We start from the raw sequence: 23354 nt of genomic DNA on the forward strand, positions 1-23354 counted from the left end.
GTGACTGTCTCCCAGGAGACTGAAGAGATGACCACAGAAGATAGAAGAGTAATATATAATCTTGTCTTGAAAGAGGTGGGCAGGCTCTCGCATCGATATGGTTTGTAGTTCTGAAGTCACAGCCCCTGTTTTGTTGCCTACCCTAATGGCTCTTCCATGTCCCAATGTGATACATCTTGCACTCCAGACATGACTTGGATCAGTTTGCTGCATTTATACCCTTTTAAATTTCCCTTGCACATGCTCAGGGCATCATTGTGGTGAGCAGTCAATTGCTCAGGGAGCTGATTCCATGATGCTTTCAAGGCCGTCTCCTGTTTCTCATTATTTCTTTCCTGGGTTTAGTTAACAGACATGACTGTTATACCTTGGGAATGAAAAGTCTGTGGCCAGAACACCAGAATCCCATCCACCATCACTGTGCTCTTCCTATTATATTCTCATCTCAACAGTCAGCATGATGTGTTGGGATGAAGAGAAAACATGCTAAATGACAAGATTTTATATTCACCTCCACCTACAGGTCTTTCTGTGAACCCCTTGGGGTCAGCAGGTAGGCTGATGGGGAACATAAGATTGGCAGTGCGCGGCAAAGTGATCAGAAGGTAGTCCTAGACGCAAACAGGTGCTGTCCTGTGAATGAGAACTGCAGACAGTCTCCAGCAGCCCGAGGCTATGGAAAATATTGCCAAAACCCCAAATCACGACGTGAGAACAAATCAACAAAGTCAAATCATGAAAGAGGGACAGCTCCTCACTACAGAGACAAGAAAAAGTGCTGTTCTGACTATCAGAGTGAGTAGTTTAAATTAAGTTCAGCTAAAAGTGGGGGAAGTAGCGAAGAGAAGATGAAAAAAGCAGATACATTCAAGTTATAAAAGATTGAGGACATGTACTTTAGGTGATGTAAAAAGTTGGAAGCAAACATTTTTCAAGCCTAATATGAGTAATTGGCAAATAAACAGAATAGTTAATTTACAAAGAAGGAAAATATTTTTTAAAATCACTTTTCACTATAAATTTTTTTTAAATCTATTTAAAAAAAAAACTGCATTGTTTCGGTCAGTTTAATTCACACTTAAAAGTGTATAATTTTCCATCAATGGTGAGGATAAGAAGAAATGGACACTTTTAAACATTGCTGAAAGTACTCTGAATTAGTGCTAAAATTGGGAATGGATATGCAAATCCTCATGTGTTATGTATCCTAGCTTCTTTAAAAATTGATTATAAAGAAATAATCTTCCATATACATACAAAGATACTCATTATAGCATGGCACAAAAATATAGAAACAATTCCTAAATGTCCTAAAATAGAAGAATGGTAGGTCCCTTCAACAAAATATGATTGCAAAAGTAATGATCATGAAGACTATCTTAAAACTAGGGAAATGCTTTTGTTGCAATATTAACTGGAAAAAAAAACAAGAAAATTATTCTATGATAACTATGAAAAAAAATGTATCAGTAAAAAGACTGGAAAGCAATATACTAAAATAATAGCAGGGGTTGTACTAACATCATGTGACTCTGCTGATTATATGTATTTTTCTCTATTTGCCATGACTTCCTCAATGGGATGGCATTACTTTTACTATGGAGCTGATATTTAAAAATCAATATTTTGTTAAAAAGTTATCGAAGGATCAGACACCCAAACCCTGAAAAACTAGAAACTAGACAAGTAGGGATATACATGGAATTCATATTTAAGAGAAAAGTGACAAGAAGACATAGGTTCCATAGTTTATAAATAGATGAACCTCTTTTTTTTTTCTGGAAGACAACAATATATTAAAACATTCAATATACTACTTTGTAAAGAGAAATTCATGCCAAATACAATGAATTTCCTTCTAAAACAGGTCGAAATGTGCATAGATAAGGAGGAAAGAACAGGGATCTATGAGATACCCGAGCTGGTATCTTGCTACTATATTCTTGCCATCTTAGTGTACGTGGGGTCAATCAATAATCCTGTGTGACATAGTTTCAGGGTGTCTTCCCTGAGGCCAGCAGGCTCTACCCCACTTCCTGAACTCTCTTCCAACTCTATAATTCTATGAACTGCATTAAGTAATAAATAAACAATAAAGTAAGCAAGCAAACTGTCCTAGTATTTGATTCCAGTTAGTGAATTTAGTGAGACCCAAACACTCCTAAGAAAAATAACCTCTTGCTGTGGAGAAAAAGGAACCTTCATCCACTGTTGGTGGGAATGTAAAGTAGTACAACCATTATGGAAGAAAGTATGGTGGTTCCTCAAAAAATTAAAAATAGAACTACCATATGACCCAGCAATCCCTCTACTGGGTATATACCCCCAAAACTCAAAAACACTGGTACATAAAGACACATGCAGCCCCATGTTCATTGCAGCGTTGTTCACAGTGGCCAAGACATGGAAACAACTGGAAACAACCAAAAAGCCCTTCAATAGAAGACTGGATAAAGAAGATGTGGTACATATATACTATGGAATACTACTCAGCCATAAGAAATGATGACATTGGATCATTTACAACAATGTGGATGGAACTTGATAACATTATACTGAGTGAAATAAGTAAATCAGAAGAAACTAAGAACTGTATGATTCCATACATAGGTGGGACATAAAAATGAGACTAAAAGACATGGACAAGAGTGGGGTGGTTATAGAGGGGGAGGAGAGGGAGGGAGAGGGGGAGGGGAGGGGCACAAAGAAAACCAGATAGAAGGTGACGGAAGACAATTTGACTTTGGGTGATGGGTATGCAACATAATTAAATGTCAAAATAACCTGAAGATGTTTTCTCTGAACATATGTACCCTGATTTATTAATGTCACCCCATTAAAATTAATTTTAAAAAAAGAAAAATGACCTCTTTTTTTTCTTGCTACAGTCTGGCCACCTCTCATTTAAATAATCTTTCCACAAGTTACTGGCTGCTCTATCAAGAAAGAGAGAGAACTTTTTTAGTAGCAAATTAAAGTTTTTTGTTGTTATTGACTGTGATTAACTGTAGAACAATGTCTACCCAAGCAGAGACATAGCATGGTTAAATCAGTTGACAGGGGCAAGGAAGCCCAGTCTAATGGAATAGTGATGAACTTGCCACAGGATGATATCAATAGTTTTTTTCTATTGCAGTTCCCATCTTGAAGAAAAATTAGCAGTTCTTGTACTTTCATAGACCAACAGATGTGACTTAATTTTCACAGCTTGTGTCATTCTTTTTGTATAGCACCGTGCTTCATGTTCTATCACATACATGGCCTTTACACATTTGACTTCCCCTCAAGGGGACTGAGATATCACATTATGTCATATGGGGTAGGTGGTACTGGAGGCCGAGTGGAGACAAGAGGTGACATCTCCCTCCAGTGCTCTCAGAAACACCTTCCTCCCATAGTGTAGAGACCCACGCCAGGACAACCTTCCATCTGGCTTCAGAAATTAGGCACAAAAACACAGGCCTTCCCAATGGAGGTGGAGGAGACAGGAAACAGAGTCAGTTTTATGGAGTGCGTGCTCTTTGCAGAGCATGCCATTGTCATAGATGAAGGTCAACAAGAGTTTAGATATTGTCTATTGTCTTCTGAAGGCCTAATGATGCAGCTGGGAAGACAAGCATACACAGAGGATGAGAGAGTTAATTTAGATTTAAAAAAAAATGGAAAGGAGCAAATGAAGAGGCAAGAAGCATAATATAGTAAAGCCCTTCGTTGGTGTAAAATTTTTCTCTGAAGTCTACGGTCTAGGATCTTTGTACAAGGGAAGTTTTACAGCAACTTTCCTGACAACAGCAGACCTTGCCAGTTGAAAGGTTGTGTGTTACTCTGCTTGCTGGCATTGGTTCATGAATTGCATATCCACAAGATAAAGGACTTTTATTTTTTTAAATATATTCTTACAGACATCATGGCTCATTAATTTTACATCTCTAATGGTGTTTTGTCATATTGTCAAATTCAATATGCTTTCTCAGAAGTTGAATTTTACAGGGACTAGTAGTGTCAATAATTTCTTGTTGGCTGACTATGGACCAAATCAGGGGATAACAGAAACCCTGAGATCCAATACAGTAAAGTATTACACAATTTCAGATTCAAAAGAGGACTCATTAGACTTTGGTTTCCATCCTTGATGGAATGCCACATAATTTAGATGGTTGGGTGGGAGAAATGCTGTACAGAGATAAAAGAAAAAAGGTTGGCTCACAGGCTCTTTCTTTATATGTTTATCTACTTGTTTGCTTTCTTGTTCTTAAGTTTCCAAACCCAGCCCTAACTGGAATGTGCTTAACCATGTGCAGACCAGAGGGGATTAAAGCAATAAAAAGGCAACCAAGATTCAGTCTGAAGATGCCTGCCTGTGCTGGCATCACCAATGTGTTGTTTTATGAAAATATATGCTACTCCTCTTGCTTAAAAGTGGTATTTTGTTACGAAGGTAAATACACCACCTTATCATGTGGGCATGCTGCTCATTTGTTTAGTATGTGAGCAGAGAGGACCAGAGTTTACTTTCATCTCAAGGATAAAGGTCACAAATTCAGGAGGCTTTGCAAATGAGAGCTTATGGCAGTCGACTAGAAATATTGTTATTGTCCGTGGTAATAGGAGCAGACACCTCCTCTTTATCTAGATTTTCAAAGCATCTATTGTCCTGGCATTTCCTCTACTCGCCTAGAACTTACAGGGTTTAAAGCTCATGATTTAATGTGCTATAGTCGTACCTGCCATTCTGAGTAAGGTGAAAGTAATATTTCCAACAAATAAGAATGTGCTTCAATTCTTCACTCTGCCTTTGACTACAAAAGAATCCTCCTCTGACAAGAAAATTTACTATAGAATGTAGTAATTGATGAAATAAATACTAGCATGATATATCTACATGTAAGCTGGTCACCTACCTTTCCACCAATCTTGACTTTATCCAGAAAATGTCATAAACAAATTTGAAACTTGGGCCAGAACAGGCCCTTATCTTAATCTATATCCAATGTTATTTCCTGAAATCCAAGTGGCAGGAACTGGCATTTGCTGAGAACTCATTCTGTGACAGAGGCTATGTTGAGTAACTTATGTCGATTTTCTCAGTTGACCCTCATGATCTACTTATAAGATGTGTCATTAACTCTATTGTACAAATGAGGAAACTGAGGCAGAGACAATTTATATAATCTTCTTAAGGTTCTTCCACTGATAGTATTGAACCTCAAATTTTATACTATTTACTATATCACTCACTGCTCAATAATCATATAACTGTTGGTAACTTATAGAATTTATTAACTCATCTTTCCTTTAAAACAAAATTATGAATCTATGAGTACAACACAGAATACTTAAGAGATAAAGAACAAGGATAATGAGTAAGGGGAAAAAAACAGCAAAGATTCCTAAAGAGGCATAAGGCAGGTTTAGTAGGTGTTAGGGTAGGATGTGATTAAGACATATTACCATAAGCATCAAGTATTGCATTTTTGAAACATTTCAGGGAATGATTTACCAAGATTGAGATCTTGATAAGAAAATGATTTATATGAGGCAAGTTGTACTAAAATTTAAGTTTGAGGTCTGTTTTAAAAAATTATGTTCAAGTTGTATTGTAATAGGTTTAATTGAAATGGAATTTTACTAGTGCTGACCATCCGAGGTCACTGTTTGGGGCCAGCAAGCACACTTGATTGATGTTCAATAGGACAATTGATAGATTGATTGGGCCATCCTGCTGATTTTGAGGCAGCTCCTGACAGATCGGCCAAGCATGGAGAGACATTGCTTTGAGTTTGAGATTTGGTGACAAAAATGTAAGAACCTGCCAGACCCGAGAATGGGTTCCTGCTGGTTACTATTCTAAAAGTAAGAGACATTTTGTGCCTCGTGATGACCTTTTCTCCGTGTCAAAGTCAGCTTCCCCCTAGTGTTCTGTGTTGGCATCTGCTGCCTTAGTCCTCACCTGGCTTCCTACAAGCCTCCACCTCCTTGGCGAGTGCTGGGTCCCAACAGCCACAGTTGACTCGTCTCCCCTATTCCCTCACCTTCCTCAAGTTCATGTTTAGACCATTTTCCAGTCTCAACAAACTGAGCAGTACACACCAAATAGCAGCACACAATCCAAAGGCATTTCGTGATGTTTCTCTGCCTACATTATGCAATTCATAGCAAGATGGGTGTGGGGGACAGTAGAAGTGGGGGAGCCTTTCTTTCTAAAACACCCTTTAGAGTTTTGGGTTTTTGTTTTGTTTTTACGTTGTTGTGACTGCTTATAAATAAAAAGCATTCCAAACATTTTAACTTACATTTTCTTACACAGGAACTATCACAGTACGTTCAATGACAGATGGGTTTTTTCATTTCTTTTTTTTTAAATGATAACTTCCCCCCTTTTGCTCTAAATCACAGATAATCATAAGCAGCGTTGGTGGGTTTTTTTTTTCAAATGATTTCAAATCCCCAGCCCATGTGATAAAAGATGCTGACATTAATATTCTGGTGTGCAAACTAACTCCTTCAGCCAGCTGTGAGGCAGAGGCCCCGCGACCGGGGCGAGACGTGTGCAGCGTGTGTGGGGCCCTCCAGAGGCTGCTCTGTTCCTTGCACCTGTGCAGACTGTGGCCGCTTGACCATTTCCATAGGTGAGCAGGCGTGTCTGTTTTCTCACCACTGCATTCTACTTACTTGCTACCCCAAAAGGTGCAGAGTGGGCCCAAGGTTAGACTCATAACCATTTATGTCATATCAGTTTCTAGGTTTTATCCATTCTTAAACTCCTTGGTTTATAAAGGGAAGATGAGGACACACATTATCATAAAATCTAACAGTATTTCTCTTCCATGTCTACAGAGTGTTCATTAAGGAAATCTCCACCTTGCTTCAAGCCCCATCAAGCAGCTCGTGAAGGTTACACAGTGTTGAGTTGCAAAGACTTCTCAAAAAGGAAGTGTACCCTACCCACCTTGTGACTTTCAGACTATACCCACGATCAACCCTATACCATCTTTTATCATCATCTAGTTAATTCTTATGTGATTTCTTACCTTCCCATAGAGATTTTCAAGTCCTTGAGTTTAAAAACTAACATCTCCCTTGCAGCCTTTCCAGCTTCTAAACATGCAGGTGGTTGACATATAGCAATCCCTGCATGAGAAGAACTAAATACAGTGAAAGACATACAGTAAATGCTCCACAAATGTTCATTGCCCTTGAAATTCAACACTGGAATTTTTTGGGAAAAAAGCAACAAGTGTTGACGTGACCAAAGGGTATTGGGGTCATTTTGGCAGAGACCTCATTCGCTTCCACCCTTTCTGGCCCCCTGCCTTGATGTGTGGAACCCCAGAGCTGCACTCAGCTCCCATTGAACAAGGCCCTTCACACACCGCCCTGCTTGTCAATACCTCCAGTCCAATCCTTGTGCCTTCACACCCCAGCGGCACCGTGTACTCCCACTGAAACCAACTCTGCAAGCCCTGCTGCTGAGCATCTGTGCCTGGTCTGCTTCTTGTTCTCATGCTATCCCCGGAATGTCCATCCAATTCCTATCCAATCCTGGCCCATAGCCAAGCAATACCTAGACCCCTCTTTGCTGAAGACTCTCTCCTGACAGTGGTGGAAAGGGCAAGAAGGAGAGAAAACAGAATGACTTGAGATGTCTCCATATGATCTTGGACAATTCAATTAACATCTCTAAATTTCTGGTTTCTCCTGCAAACAGTGAAGGTAATCCCCTCCACTGTGTAAGGTTGTCATGGAGAACTGAATACCAAAAACTGTGGATTCATTGAATGCTAATTCCCTTTCCTTGACCTCACCTCAATTTCTTTACTATCAACAGACATTGAGTGGAGAGAATCCAATTGTTAAAAGGATTATGGAAATGATGACTTCCTAGATGGCCTGAAAAGCATGTGCCGTGGTCACACTATAATGTTCCCTAGTGGGCATTTCCCCCTAGTGGGCATGCCTGGTGGATCCCAGTCAGGCTCATGCGGGAGTTTGTCTCTCTGTCTTCCCGTTTCTCACTTCAGAAAAGCTTTAAAAAAAAAGCCAAAAATTAGAGCATGTAAAGCAGGGCAAAAGTGAAGGAAATGCATTACTAAAAAGACTAGCAGTATGAGAGTGGGCTCACATGGGGATGAGCAAAGCTCATGCAGACACCTTGAGAACACACATCTGACTTGGGCATGCATCACTCTCAAGCTTAAAAAAAGAGACAGGGACTAGGCTAAGAATCTCTGAGTCCTTGAGCAACGGGCCCCAAATAGAAAGTACCGGGGACAAAAAAATTTGAGATCCAGAGAATGACATGCGCCAGATGTTTTAGGTCAATTCTGATTGAGTGCACCACCGCCATGTATATTTACCTTACATTGTGGCTTGAAAATGACAGTTCCTGCTAGGAGCAGCCGGCAGAGCACCTCACACAAACCCTTGTGCAGTGGTGATCTGTAATTTCCTGTCGGGCTGAACTGAGTGGTAATATGACTAAAACAGCATTCTATAACTTGTCTTGCTGAGTGCTATCAAAGAAGGATCTAACAGCCGTCATCATTTTATTCCTCTTCCTAAAACTGTGATTTCTTATCCCCTTGGCTAAATAGGGAAACCAAATAGTGGGGTCCAAGTCATCAGTAAAAAGGACCAGGAAAGCATGAAAGTTAATAAAGGCAATTTTAATATAAATATCTTCCTCATTCATAAACATAAGAAAATGTGTACAAAATACCCTGGAATGGGAGGGTGCCCTATGGGTAGAGTCCTATGTCGCACCTGACCTGCGGAAGTGGAAAGTCTTCACCACCCGTCTCGAACCCCCATTCAGAATCTGGGGCCCTTCTGCACTGAATCTCCCTCAATCTGAGCAGACGAATTAACTAAATGTTTACTCTTGAACTTCTCTGAACACTAACTTCTGCTTTTCAGTTTCTCGTGTCAATTTGTCTGAGCGCTGAAATGGAAAGCTGAACAGTTATTTCAAAAGTACAGATGGAGCCCCTTGTTTATAGTATAATTCTTTACACCAAATGGAACTGCAGGAGGTTCAAATTTTGTAAAGGTCTTCCAAAAATCCAAACACATTATTCATTTCAGCAAATCTGACAATTTCTGAACTACATAAATTTTTGAACAATTTTTTTAGTCCGTTCGTGTTAACTGAGGTTAATTTGAAGATAACTGCTACTTTCCAAAAGAAGCAGTTGAATTGCAGAAGGCAATTTATGCCAGAGCGTAATTCAGTGGGACTCTTCTGTCTTGGGTGAACAAAGAAATTACCTGTAGAGAAGACATTAAGCTTAGAAAAAAAAAAAAACTAGTCTAACTCATTTTACAGTTAGCCAATAAATGTTTTAAACAAAGTAGAAATGATTTTAATCCCTTGAATGAAAGATAAAATACAGATATTAGCTTTTCCCATCTCTCATTAATTCTTATACTGTTGTGATTACATTTCTTATAAGCATTTCATTTTTGTGCTTTAAAAAAACATTTTTTTCAATTGGGAAAGTGATATTTAATAGAAAAATACAATGATTTTAATTTATATGAGAAAACTGTGTTGGCTAGAGAGATTGTGGCTTAAACTAGCTGGTATGTTGACAACTCTCCACGAACAAGGTCTTTCTGTTATAAGTGATTTTTCAAAGCATGCTTTTAGATAGAGCATTGTACACATGTGTTCTTCTGGGTTTTTTAAAAATCTTGAATGCTAAAATTGCTACCTATATTGAGAGATAAAGAGGGAATAGTGAAAGTCAGAAGTCTGGCCAATTGTGGGGCTTTAAGTCGTTGCTTTTCTTTTTTTTTTCCCAACATAAAAATATGAATTGGTGCTTGAAATAAAATTAATTTCTATATTTGGACGCCCTCAATGAGATGATTGGTTTCAGTCTGATTTAGATGAAAGCGAAATCCAAGCTTGAGTTTTCCAAATCAACCTTAATATTTTACTGCTGATTGATACTTTAAGAGAGGCAGACTCCCAGAAGTCCCCAAAGGAAAAGTAGAGGATGTGCAAAGTGACTTGCATAATTAGGTACACTGGCCCCCCAAGTGCCCCTTTCTGATACCACTAAAGATAGGGCGAAGAGGACAAAATCTAACCCCCTCTCCTTTTAAAAATGAATCTCCTTCAAAACAACAAAAGAGAAATTTGGAATTTCATGAGGATTACTCAGAAGCCTCCTGAAATAGTCTTAGCTTTGTCAAATCTAGATTTAAATGTCAGTAATTTTAGCTAGTTTTATGAATACAATGTCTATCTCCTGCAGCTGGGCTGTATTATTTCAGTCACTTTTTTTTTTTTAATGCTGAAGTTGGCTATAAGTTCTATGCTTGATTTATGAAGCAAAACACTCTATTTACTGTACAATGCTATAGTGCTGACATGCGCGGTCACTCCGTAATGCATTTGGAGTGGAGCGTGGGAACAGGGTTAAATGAGCGACATGCAAGAGTTTATGAATGTAAAATGTGGCTTTACAAAAAAGAAAGCAAGATTCTAAGGGCCCAAATGAAAATTGTGACAAACAGTAGCAAGCTGCTTGAATTTATTTGTAAGCGCAAAGATTACATTTGACTAGGCAACTTTGGGCTAAACTGAAAAGTATAAGGTGTTAAAAAATAAATAAATAAAAATGGAAGTACAAACTTCCCAGAAGTCCTGAGCATGGTAGGTTTCCATGGCCTAGAAACTTCTGTTCTCATGCATCCTTCTTTACAATGACTGCTGCTTTTTCAGGAAGTCGGGAATATGGGAAATAAACACGAAAATGGTCAATACAAATATAATTAGAATTGATCACAATTTGTCAGATTTGGATGATTCGTAACCCGAAAAGTCTCAGATGTGTGCACTAACACAACATAGAGATAATCTCATCACATTCTAAATTCTAATTCTCAATTGAAAGCTCAGTACTCATGAAAGTTTTTTCTTATAGAATCAACAAAAGATGAAATAAATGGATAAATAGTAGAAAGGGTTACTGATTCCCTCTTTTGGTAAATTTGGGAGAAGGGGAAGCAATTTTCCAAATTTCATCAAATGACCATGAACACCATGTGGAGATCAGGTGTGAGGTGAATATAAACTCAGAAAGAGCCAGTAAAGTGATTTGCTAGCTCTTCAATCAATCTGTAGTTCTTTCCCAGTTCAAACCCTTCTAAAATCATTTCTCTAAGTAGAGATAGCAGAGCTTTAAACATTGAAAGTTTGTACCACACAGGAATTATAGACTGTTTTTCCTAATGTGTTGCATGTCAAAGAATATACATACCAAGACTGTCTTACCTTGTTTTTAAAAATGTGCCACCGGAAGATATGAGTCCCTGACACTCAACAGAATAAAAAGAAAAACCGGCAAAAATCATGCCAGACCCGAGTAACAGCTGGAAAGTAATTGTTGAAAAGGAAAGAAAACGTGAATGAGAAAAACACATTTGTAGAGAGCAATCGTTTTGGAGGCAGATTAATCTTGGTGTTTCCATTTAAGATTAGGCTGCCACTACTACTTAACGCCTGTCAGAGCTGGGTACTCTTTTACAGTTAAAACAATACCCACTTGAAAATATAAAACTGATTGCTTCTGAGAAAACATTCAGACAATTTTTTCCAGATTCTCCTCCAGCATTAGGGGAGACGTTGCAGGGTTACCACATGACCACAGTGATGCTGATCCCGAAAGTGGAACAGCTGTGTAAAAGATTAAAGCTGCCTTGAACATGTTGGTTCTATGAAAAAAGTAATCTAAAGGCAATGCCCCAAAGCAACTGAATACAACTGAATACTGTAAAGTTATCTTACAGGGAGATAGATCATTCTTAGATACTAAGGGTGTGACCTGAATGCTTCAGTGAAACTTAATTTCCTGCTAGCTAGAGAAAGAATGACAAACACCTAATTTGATTAACTCAGGATGAGAGAAGGTAGGTCTCCTATCACCCTTGTGACTGATAAGATTTCAGCTTCGTAGCTGCAGACAGGAAATATCCTCTGCCTTTATTTGGGACAATGCTCTTGCTATCAGACCGATGGAATATTTTATCAGTCTAAGAGAGGAAGGGAAATAAAATTATTTGTGCTCCCAAGAGTCTTGGAAAGCGCACTCCACATTTTAACTTGAACTTCGATGGTTTGATTTGGCAGGGTCCGCAGCGTTGATAGCTTGGTAGATAATCCAGTATCAGTGGGACAAACACTAACCCAAGCCAAAGCACCATTACATGACCGTTATTTCTGTTGAAACAAAGTAGGAAGGACAATTGTGTGTTCAGGAGCCGCCATCGTGGCCATTCACATGCAGGTTCACATTAGATTCAGACAGTTGGTAATGAAACAACGGAGCCAAGAACTGGTGGGCCATCATCTTTAATCCTAGCTTGCACCCAGCAGGCAAGTAAAAACACACACGGGGCTCCAAAACCCACTCATTCAGTGCTCACAGAGCTACTGACTTATTCGAGTTTCCTAGAATCAAACTTTCTAGCTCACCAGCCCCATTCACCTCTGTTCCCCATCTCCTTCTCTCTGCACAAACTCTGCACAAACTGGCTTCTCCTTCAGCACTCTCCCATCTTGGCTGCTTCACCTCTCCTCCACGTGGCCTTTCTCTGGTTTCCTCTCTGCTCTCTCTTCTAATGCTAATCTCAGGAACTGAGAGAGCAAGCTCCTGGTCTGCCCCACTTTATGATGTAGAAACCAAAACATTTAATCCAGGGGTCAGGAACCTATGGCTCGCGAGCCAGATGTAGCTTTTTTGATGGCTGCATTTGGCTCACAGACAAATCTTTAATAATAAAAAAAAACATTAAAAATATAAAACATTCTCATGTATTACAATCTATACATTTCCTACCACTCATGTTCATGGTTACGGGTGGCTGGAGCCAATCACAGCTGTCCTCTAGGATAACACCAAATTTTTATTGGATAATGCATAACATACATGAGTTGTTGTATGGCTTTCATGAAATTACATTTTAAAATATGTGGCGTTCATGGCTCTCTCAGCCAAAAAGCATCCTGACCCCTGATTTAATCCAATATACAAACAAGGAATCTCTGATACAAAATCACTTATCTGAGGCATAATGGAATTCCTCATGAGAGCGCACTATCCCACATCATGCAATCAGTCAAGGGTGTGGAGAAAAGCTTAGTCTTAAAACTAAGCCTTAGGCTATAACGACCTGGCCTGCTTACAGTCTGTCAGCCACACCCAATACAAACTATAAGCGAGCAAACATATATATCATATTTACAAACTTATTTGACCAACAATAATGACAATTTTGTAATACTAAAGTGTGTGATTGCTGTCCCTTCCTTGCTGACATTCTGAGAAACTATTTGATAATTTGCATGGAGTCAAAGGAAGGTTGAAAGAAAAAACACAAGGCCACAAATTAATACAGTTAGTACAATATGAATGTTGACTCTGCTTAGCTGTGTCTTACAAAGTGTCTGTATAGCAAAGTACTAAGAGAAGGCGTCCAATAAAATCCTACCTTCAAGGGGTTATTAGGAATTTAAAAAAAGAAAAAAAAACCCTTTTCATCTCTAAAAAAACCGAGATGAAATAATATTAGATAGAAAAATGTGAAGGAAAATACCAACCTCACGTGATACAAATGGAAATAATCATGAAGGGGACTCAGCTCTCTTCTTCCACTAACCGCCACTGCCTTGTGGCACCAACTCCCTCGCCTTTATCAGGCTTAGCCTCAGAGTCACCTTTGCCTTCTAGTTAACTGCAGCCTTCCAGTCATGCGGATTTTAACCATATTGCTCTCTTGTGCCCTCCTTTTTTTCCCTACTCCCTTTGTAGAGACTCTCGTCATTTCTCATCTTGTCTCCTGTCTTTTTTTCTGTTTTCAGTTCAGTTCATGCTATCCACTGATGCCACAAAGACCTTCAGATGTACATCTGAGTGTATCGTGCACCTGCTCTGAAATCAGCAGTTGTGCCCTTTGCCTAAAGAATCGGACTGCTAACTCCTCACCAGTGATGTTGTGGGTCTGTACACTACAGCACCAGCTTATTTTGGAGCCTTCCTGTGCTCTAGCCTATCCTGTTCAATAATATTTATCACTGTCCTCTGAACCTGAAGTCTAATGCTTATAATTGCTAAAGTCTATTCATTATTAAGACCCATTTTAAACACTTTTTTCATCTATATAATTCTTCTTATTCATCAGTAAGTTGTCATATCTTTTCTTTATTCAACTGTCTGTATGGCAATTATTTTATGTTGCTGGTTCCTACAGCTACCTGAACTTCAGTTTAAGCTGCTCAAGGGCAGGGACTCTCTTATGTGTTTTTGGCATTCCTTCTGGCACTCTGAATGGTGCCTCAAACATAGCAGCTACTTCATAAAAACTACTGATTTGCATAGAGGGAGATATAAACTGCAATAAGAAGGAACAATAATATTTTATGTAGTTTCAATTATAAAAGAGCTCTTGAAAGGTATTATGTTCTACAACAGCTTATACATTTATAAAATTTGCATTTAAAAAAATAAATAGAAAAACTCATTTTCAGGAAAAACCTTAATGAATATACACCATTCACATTCTCGAATAAACAGCTCACCCTGCAGAAATCGAAAGCATTGCCATGATTCCCAAATGTGAAGTCATGGAAATTGAAAATGAAAAGGAACCGTTAGGTCATCTTGTTCTTCTCACCTGTCAACTCAAGATGTTTACTTCATTCTAGTCTTCACCAAGACTGGAAGTAAACGCCAATTTTAGTTTATTCCCCAGTCTTTTCACAAATGAATAGTAAATGACTTTTCTTAAGGAGGCTGGTTTCACCAACCAGTAATAATTCTCTCTGCTTGGTACTAAAATCTTCCCGAGATGTCAGAGGTCACTAGTTGCACAATGGAGGTTGCCACTGTACCTGTTTCCTTTGAATGAGTTTGGTTGGTCTGGTTTTCAACCCCAACCATTCTCTAAAACTTACAGAATAAGAAATCTTCGAAGACCTTGAGATGTTCAGCTTTTGAGTGGTGAGTTTTATTTACCACAAGATCTCATCTGGAGAAAAATGCTAAAAACATATTGCGTGATACCCACAGGAATGTTGTGTGTCAGCGGCGACTGTGAAGTTTGGCGGCAGGGCATCAGAAATCAGGAGCACCCAGAAACCTGCTGGATGGCAGCTTGTTCTTGTTTGCTCGGGACAATTCAGTGTTAGCTCTGAAAGTCCCATGTCCCAGAAAACCTCTCAGCGGGGGACAAATCCTATGGTTGTTGATCTTATTATTCATGGTAGTGCCTGAGGACCATTCTTTTCATAGCAGATTTTGAAATTCTGAATAATATATTGTACATTTAGTATTTATTCAAAATTGTTTAGTTAAAAATATAAAATGATGGCAGGGAGCCCTCACAACCTGCTAGGAATTAAAAAAAAAAAGACATAAATGTGCCAGGTAATCAAAAAAAAATTAAATGTTGTTTGATTCTATCATTGTCTCCTCAAAGAAGGCTTTCCCAGACCAGCATTACTAACCTGGGGACTGCAGGCCTTTCTGGAGCTATGCAGTGATCACAGGATCTTGCAGCTCCATATGTATGCCAAATAGTATCTGCAGACAGAATAACATGGCTCACATATATGTGGATCATTGCTCTACACATATTTGTAGGAATGCTTCTCATAAATAAAATAGAAAATCATTTACAATTTTTAAAAATTCAGTGCATGCATCTTAGAATTAAAGACTTCCATGCAGGATGGGACCTCGGAGATGGAGTTCTCCAACCCCAGACTTTTACAAATGTGGAAGCTGAATTGCACAGCTAGTTAATGGAATGTGTGCTCCAGGAACGAATCTACCTCATGGTGCTAAGCTAATTACAGTAGGGTTTATATGGCTCTTACAGAATTGTGATTAAGTCCTGTGGGGATACATGATCACTGATTTGCTATCTGTCTTCTAGGGCATTAAACAGTGACTCCCTCATGCTTGAGTTATACAATGGCAGCATACAGCACAGCCAAAAGGGGACAAAAATCTGCACCTTGGGCCAGATTCTGTCACCAACTAGTCCAATGACCTTGGGCAAGTCATTTACCAGCTCTATGCTCCAGAATCCTCATCTAGCAAAAGGAAGGGACTGGTCAAGATGATATCTTAGTTCCCTTCTCTCACTAACATCTTATGAGCCTGTGAACTGTTAAGAGAACTGCCTTGGTCAAAGCTTAAAGAAAATTGGCTCCCGGAGGTTTAGAGGAAGCCAAGATTACACAATTAGTCAATGGCAGAGTTACAATTAGAAGCTAATCCTCTGGACTCCCTGCCTTCCTATCTACTTTGGTGCCTCCTCCCCCATAGTATACATAATTAAGCTTGCAATGACTGCCATCTGCCCCTGGAAAGTTTGGAAGCACAGATCAACATAGCTATGGAAAAGAGAAGAGTAGAACACAATGATAAAGTCCAAGTGTAACAACTTGGATTTTCTACTTTGTGGGTTATGTCCAAGCAGCATCGGTTATTGATATCATTATTATTATTATTATTGTTATAATTAATGACTTATACTTGAGGGATGCCTTAGAGTTTACAAATCTCATTACATATTTGATGTTATTTAAGTCCACAGCTATACTCTGAAATATTTAGAAAGGTTATTCTTTATCATTATTTTATGAGCATGGTGGTTGAAGCTCTAAGATTGGACTTTCTAAAAGTTAGCTACTATTTGCCTTGGCCGGTTGGCTCAGTGGTAGAACATTGGCCTGGTGTGCAGGAGTCCCGGGTTCGATTCCTGGCCAGGGCACACAGGAGAAGCACCCATCTGCTTCTCCACCCCTATCCCTCTCCTTCCTCTCTGTCTCTCTCTTCCCTTCCCACAGCCAAGGCTCCATTGGAGCAAAGTTGGCCCGGGTGCTGAGGATGGCTCTGTGGCCTCTGCCTCAGGCACTAGAATGGCTCTGGTTGCAACAGAGCAACGCCCCAGATCGGCAGAGCATCGCCCCCTGGTGGGCATGCCAGGTGGATCCCGGTCGGGCACATGCGGGAGTCTGTCTGACTGCCTCCCCGTTTCCAACTTCAGAAAAATACAAAAAAAGAGAGAAAGAAAAAAAGTTAGCTACTAGCCACATGTGGCTATTTAAATATAAATATATTGAAATTTGATGAAATTTAAAATTCTGTTTTTTAATTGCTCTAGTTTCATATCAAGTGCTCAACAGCCACGTGTGAATAGTGGCTGCCATGTTTGAAAACACACATATAAGATACAAAATTTTCATTATTATAGAATTCCATTGAATGGCCCATTGAAATTATGACTTGTCTGACTGCACATAGCTAGTAAGTGGCAGAGCCAGGGCTTTTGCTTACTGGCCTCAGGTCTAATGGCCTCATTCATCCAAGAACAGCTTCTTGCCATCTAGTCTACACATATAGTTCCCTTGCCCTCTAATTAGTTGTATCCACTAAAAGAATCCAAACCTTAAGGTAATAATAATGAGGTAACAACATGCTAGTTCACAGAATGTACTGGACTATTAGGTGATAGATCAGAAGAACACAGTTTTAACAAAGAGTTAAATTTCAGGCACATTCTTTAGCAACCTGTAAATCAAGTACTTATTGCTTTGTGCCTTTTAAACATCAATGGATTTTCAAACATTATCTGTGTCAGGCCTCTACTTTTTAAAGACCAATTCTGGTTCTTGAATTAGCCAAAGAGACAAAAGCAGGACTGAAATTCATATTACTTGGAATTCTAGCTAGAGTGATGGTACCTACTTTTTCTTTAAAAAAAAAAAATGTGTTAATAAATAGATAGATGTATTAAAGAAGAAATCTGAACATTGCCATACTTTTGTCTTTTGCTTGTACAATACTTTTGCTTGTATTGATTCTTAGAGTTGTCATAGAAAGAGTTATTGTCTAGTTCCACATCTATATCTACTTCAAAACTGGAAGAATATATTGCAGCATCACCAACTGGGCAGTGAAGCCTATGGACGTCTTTTTTTCAACCCCCTTTTTCAGTGGATCAAAGGTACATATCCTAAACAGAAAATGGCATGACAGCTGTCAAGTCTGAGTGTTGAAGCTACACTCATTGTTAGTTAGAATCTTCACTGGCTTTTTCTTGTGTGGTCCCTTAAATCTCTAAGACTCAGTTTACCCATCTGGAAATGAGTAAATATTACCTACCTTGCCCTGAGGACTGATAATAATGTATGCAGAATATCCAGCACAGTGCTTGATGAGATGTGGGTATTTAATAAGTAGGTGGTATTATTATCAATTTCTCTCAAGGGAGAAACACAGACATACTGCTTGGTATCGCCACTTCCGTCATTGCTTCAGTTAGAAAAAAATATCAAGGCACTAATAAGTGAAAATTTTCACCAAAGAGAATTCTAGATTGTCAGTCTGACTTGTTACCTAATTGCTATCCTCTATCCCATCTCACCCTAACTATATTTATTTATAATAATCCTCTCATTGAGTGGTTAACAAAACATTAGATCCAGAAAAGCATTTTTTTAGATATCAATTACTTATATGTATGTTTATAGATTTCACCCTGGGGAGAAACTACAAATATTCATCTTGTACCTATGTTTTATAAGAACAAATTCTAGGTAACTTTTAAATTCATTATTAGCAAAGGTTGTATTTAAGATTCCTGTGTCTACTGCTTAATAACACCCAAATTAGTCTCGATGGAATTAACTGTAATTAAGGACATTGTGAAATATGGTGGGGCAAACAGAATTACACTGTATTACTTTATTAATAATATTCTTTAACTACACTGTAAATTGCTATTAGGCCTGCATATTACTGCCTGGATATGGAAATAGTCTTTTGCTATGCTAATCTAACACAATTTTCTTTTAAATGTAAACAAATTATACTCTATTAATATGCTGTTCTACTTGCATAGATAATTATTGTAACAGTAAGGAATAAAATTGTTCTGCTTTCTCTGTTTCTGATGGAAAAAGGGCTACATAAATAGTTTAATAGGAAACTAATTATGCAAAAAATTTAGATGCCTAAAATGTGTTTGTAATTACATTAAAATGGTCTTCTGTTCAAATATTGGAAAGCCTGCTAATTGGAGGCTAGCTGAAAATTTAAATATTGTGAATCAATGATTTTAATACAGTACATGTTTGGTTGTGTTTCTGTTCATATTTGTCTTGAAAATGAAGAGAATATTTAACAGTGTTTAATAAGAAAAGGTCTGAATTTCATACCAATGAAGTTAATCTGCGGCAGACTGGAATTTTAAACATGTATTTTAAAGCATTATCTTTACTTTACTCAAGGGGATAGACAACTTTTGGCTCAGTAACAAGAACAACAAAAGTATACTGCTTGGAGGATAAGTTGACTTGAAAAGAAAATCTGATGTAGACCAAGTCAAAGAGCCCTGGAAAATGCCCCGCGACAGACAAACCAGAGCTGATATGGTTGTAAATTGCGAAATTGTTTCAGATAAATAAACACATGTAGCAGATCACCTGCCCACTCTCCAAGGATTTCCAGTGTATCACCTTATCCAGTTGAAATTAAGGAGTGTTAAAGACATAGTGTCTTGTTCTAAATGAGTCTTTGTGGCTCCCAGCTTTTAATTTGATGTGGAAAGGAGGTTCTAAATCTGAGAAAAAATGCAATGCTAAAATAAGCCTACTCTTTTGGAGAGAATTTCAACAACCTGTCCTGAATTTTAAACTATTTTGGAAAAAAAGAAGGGCAAACTGTTCATTATAATTTTCAAGACAATACAAATGAGAGTTCTGCATATGTAACTAGGATTAATTGCACAGATAATTGGGAGCCCAGAAATAACTTTATAATTCAAAATTCCTGCCTACTTAACAGAGCTGTTGTAAGGATCAAGAGATAGAATGTACTTTGAAAGCATGTTGAAGACTATAAAGCCCATAAGGAAGGTAGCAAGACTATCACCATGGTTACTACTACTAATAAAGATAAAATATAATTTGTCCTATAAAATAATCCCCAGTGGATAGTTCCTTCACTCAGACTTCTATAGTTGGCATACCTTTGTGGTGTAATGCGATGGTCAAGCTTCAGCTCTGGGAGTCACAGACAGAGAGTGACTCTACCTACTAGGCCCTGATGGATACTAAGAGACATGCTTTGTGCATCTGTTTTAAACTTTGCTATAGGGATGGTCACAACCTGTCGACTGACTCATTTCTCATAAGCACTGCCATATTCTTTGACTTAAGGATACCGTTACTGATTTTGAAAGAGAGAGAGAGAGAAAAAAAAAATTCCAAAATCTTTTGTAAACATTTTGGAAGACACTCACTATTTATTCTGCAAAGTCCAACACCTTAGCCTGGTTCAAGACTGTCTGCCCTTTCTGCACTCCCTAGCTTTGTGAGCACATTACTCAGCCTGGGGGATTCCTTTTCTTCCATGTCCCTTTCCACATCTGGGCCACTGTACCTGCCATTCTCCTGCCCTGGAATGCTTCCTCCTCTTTCCCTTTAGTCTTCCTTTCAGGCCAAACTTAAATTCTGTCTCTTCCTCTAACAATCTCTGTTGAACACTCTAGTACTCCGTAACATCCTCCTTCCTTTTGAAGTTCACTATCACATGAATTCTATACCTTTCCCTTGGTACTTGGCTTGTTATTTATTTTTCTTAATATTTTACTCTAATTTAATATGTTCTTCCTAGTGGTTTATACCCCTTCGTGTGTCTAGAGTGCACTCTGATGTACACTTACTGGGCTTTCTACAGATTCTTGCATTAATGTGAGGGCAGAAGCACATGGCACTCAAGATCAGATCAGGTTGGCCAGTTTATCTCAAGTTATCCATTCAAATGTACAAGGTGAGACTCGTAGTCTTAACCTACTACTTGCCCACATGATGGGCTGCTAGGTTTGTCTGAGAAGGCTTCTTGAATTACAGTAGAAACAGATCGGTTCATAACAAATATGTGGAAAGGGGGTACCTACTTCTCACCCACCATTATCCTGCAGTGACCCACCCTCGTGTATGCACAGTGCTGATACTAGAGTTGGACCTGAGACATTTCTGAAAACTCTCAGCTCTGTTTTTGCTCTACTATAACTATTTCTGTATTTTCTAAAACTATAAAATTTCAAAGATATAACATTTCTATTTCCTATAAATGTTTATTTGGGGGTATTTACTATGCCTCAGGAAAGCCAGATGACCACCATATTCTCTGCTAATGGGAATGAATAATGACAAACTCACTCCCCATCTCTCTTTGGAAGCTCAGTCATCAGTATCTACCTTTTAAAAAAATGCCACCAGGACTTTTATACCAGTGGAAAATTATCTCTTGAGTGATACAATCATCAAGTAATGTAGTCTCTTTTTCTTCCCATAATTATTAATGAGCAGTAAAATGCCAACATGGTGGAAACAGAAAGGAAAAGAAAGAACAGCAAAGACACTGATCATTCAAAACCGAAGAAGCAGCTCGTGAATAATGGAGAGCTATTTGCGTGCAAATTGCCAGTAGAAATAATTTCTAATTTTCAATGATATTGCCCTTAGTCCTCTCTACTTCACTCAGAAGGGTTCTGTTCCCAAGGCCACGCAGATACAATGTGTGTGTTCCACACAAATATTTATGAGAATGAAAAATGGCTATATTCTCTTTAATAAGTGGAACAATCAACCTAATAGGGTACTTTCCCTAAATTAAAATTCTCATTACAGAGAGGAGACCCGTTCTTGCCCGTGCATAGCCTTTATTCTTTACCATCTGCTACGTTCCTCGCTGCAGAACCCTGGAAGAACATTGTTCAACGTATTGTCACAGAGAGAACCCAAAGTTATGTCCAATGAAAAATGGGTCATAGGAAGAAGCTGGGCTCACTGATTTCTCTTTCTTTTTTCAGTTGAGGTATATATTGTGTTTCTTTACTTTTGTTCTTTTTTTCATTGGTCACATTATAAATATGATAAAAGATGACCATTACAAATATCATAGTCTGTGTCAGACGAGTTCATTGTCACATCTTCTGACCTCCCAGCTTATGATTTGCAGCCAGAATATTAAAATCACCTCAGTGCACATATTGCCACTAGTAAGCCATGGTAATAAGGTAACCCTGTATATTGACAGTGCCATATATCACATGCATAGATACATACATAGACAGAGAAACTGTTTTTAGAAAACTCATGCCTTCCAATAAAAAAATATTTATTCCCTGCAGTACATCACCAGACCTTTAGGCTATTGATTCAATTTGCTGGCTAACTTTCAGAACTTTTTTCAGGTTTTATAGGAATTACAGGAAAACCAGGTTATAAAATTTCTTAGGGAACCAAGAATAAGTATTTACTGAAAAGTCCCAGTGAAATGAAATCTATCACTAGAAACCCAAGTGTAAGTCATTTAAAGATTTAGATTCAAGATAGATTTAAAAAAAATTTTTAAGGGAATTCATCTATTGTCTAACAAAATAATAACCCTTATTTTGTGTGTGTATGTATGTGCAGGTGTACTAATTTTCCGGTAATGAAGGATTCTTTAACAGGCTGTGATTCTCCATATCCTCCTCAAAAATCAAAACCTCAGGATACAGAAATGTTAGAAATTGTAGCATATTTGCAGTTTTCACTGCAGCTGGACAATAAGGAACCTTAACTGCTTCTTCACCTTCTCTATCAGAGGAATATGTTTTATTTTTTCTAAAGGAAAACAAGTTTCTTAGAAGACCTTATAGATTGCTGAATATCATCTTGGATGGAAAGTGATGGAAAGAGAAACATCTGTGAGTTGATTTAATCTGGAAGAGAATAGCTATATGTTTGTTTGAATTTCCTTTTTTTAAACTTCAGTGAGTGGTTCAACAAAGGTACAATAAAGCAACATGAATAAAGACCTGAGGGGCCCCAAACCAGAGCTCCCAAAGCTTCTCAGTCCTTTTATCTGGAATGACCATTTGCTGGAATGTATATAGAAGGATCGGGACTAGACAGAACTTGAGAAAAGGTATTAAAATGCACATTTATTTGGTCCCCTATCCAAAGGGCAGAACAAAAATGAACAATGGGTATTTGCTGTGCTGTTAATTATAGAACTGGTTTCTTTGGAAGAAGGTGTCTCCTCTTTCACATTCTTGAATATTCCTATGAATACCTGTGTGTTATTACCTCTCTGTTTTCTTTTTTCCAGTTTTATTGGGGATGAGTGAAAAATAAATATTGTGCATATTAAGGTGTACAACATGACATTTTGACATATGTGCACATTGTGAAACTATTAGCACAATCAAGCTAATAAACGTATCATTACCGCTTGTGTGTTTGTTACAAACATTTCAGACCTACTCCTAGCAAATTTACC

Source organism: Saccopteryx bilineata, chromosome 11, assembly GCF_036850765.1.
Source record: "Saccopteryx bilineata isolate mSacBil1 chromosome 11, mSacBil1_pri_phased_curated, whole genome shotgun sequence".
Classification (NCBI taxonomy): Eukaryota; Metazoa; Chordata; class Mammalia; order Chiroptera; family Emballonuridae; genus Saccopteryx; species Saccopteryx bilineata.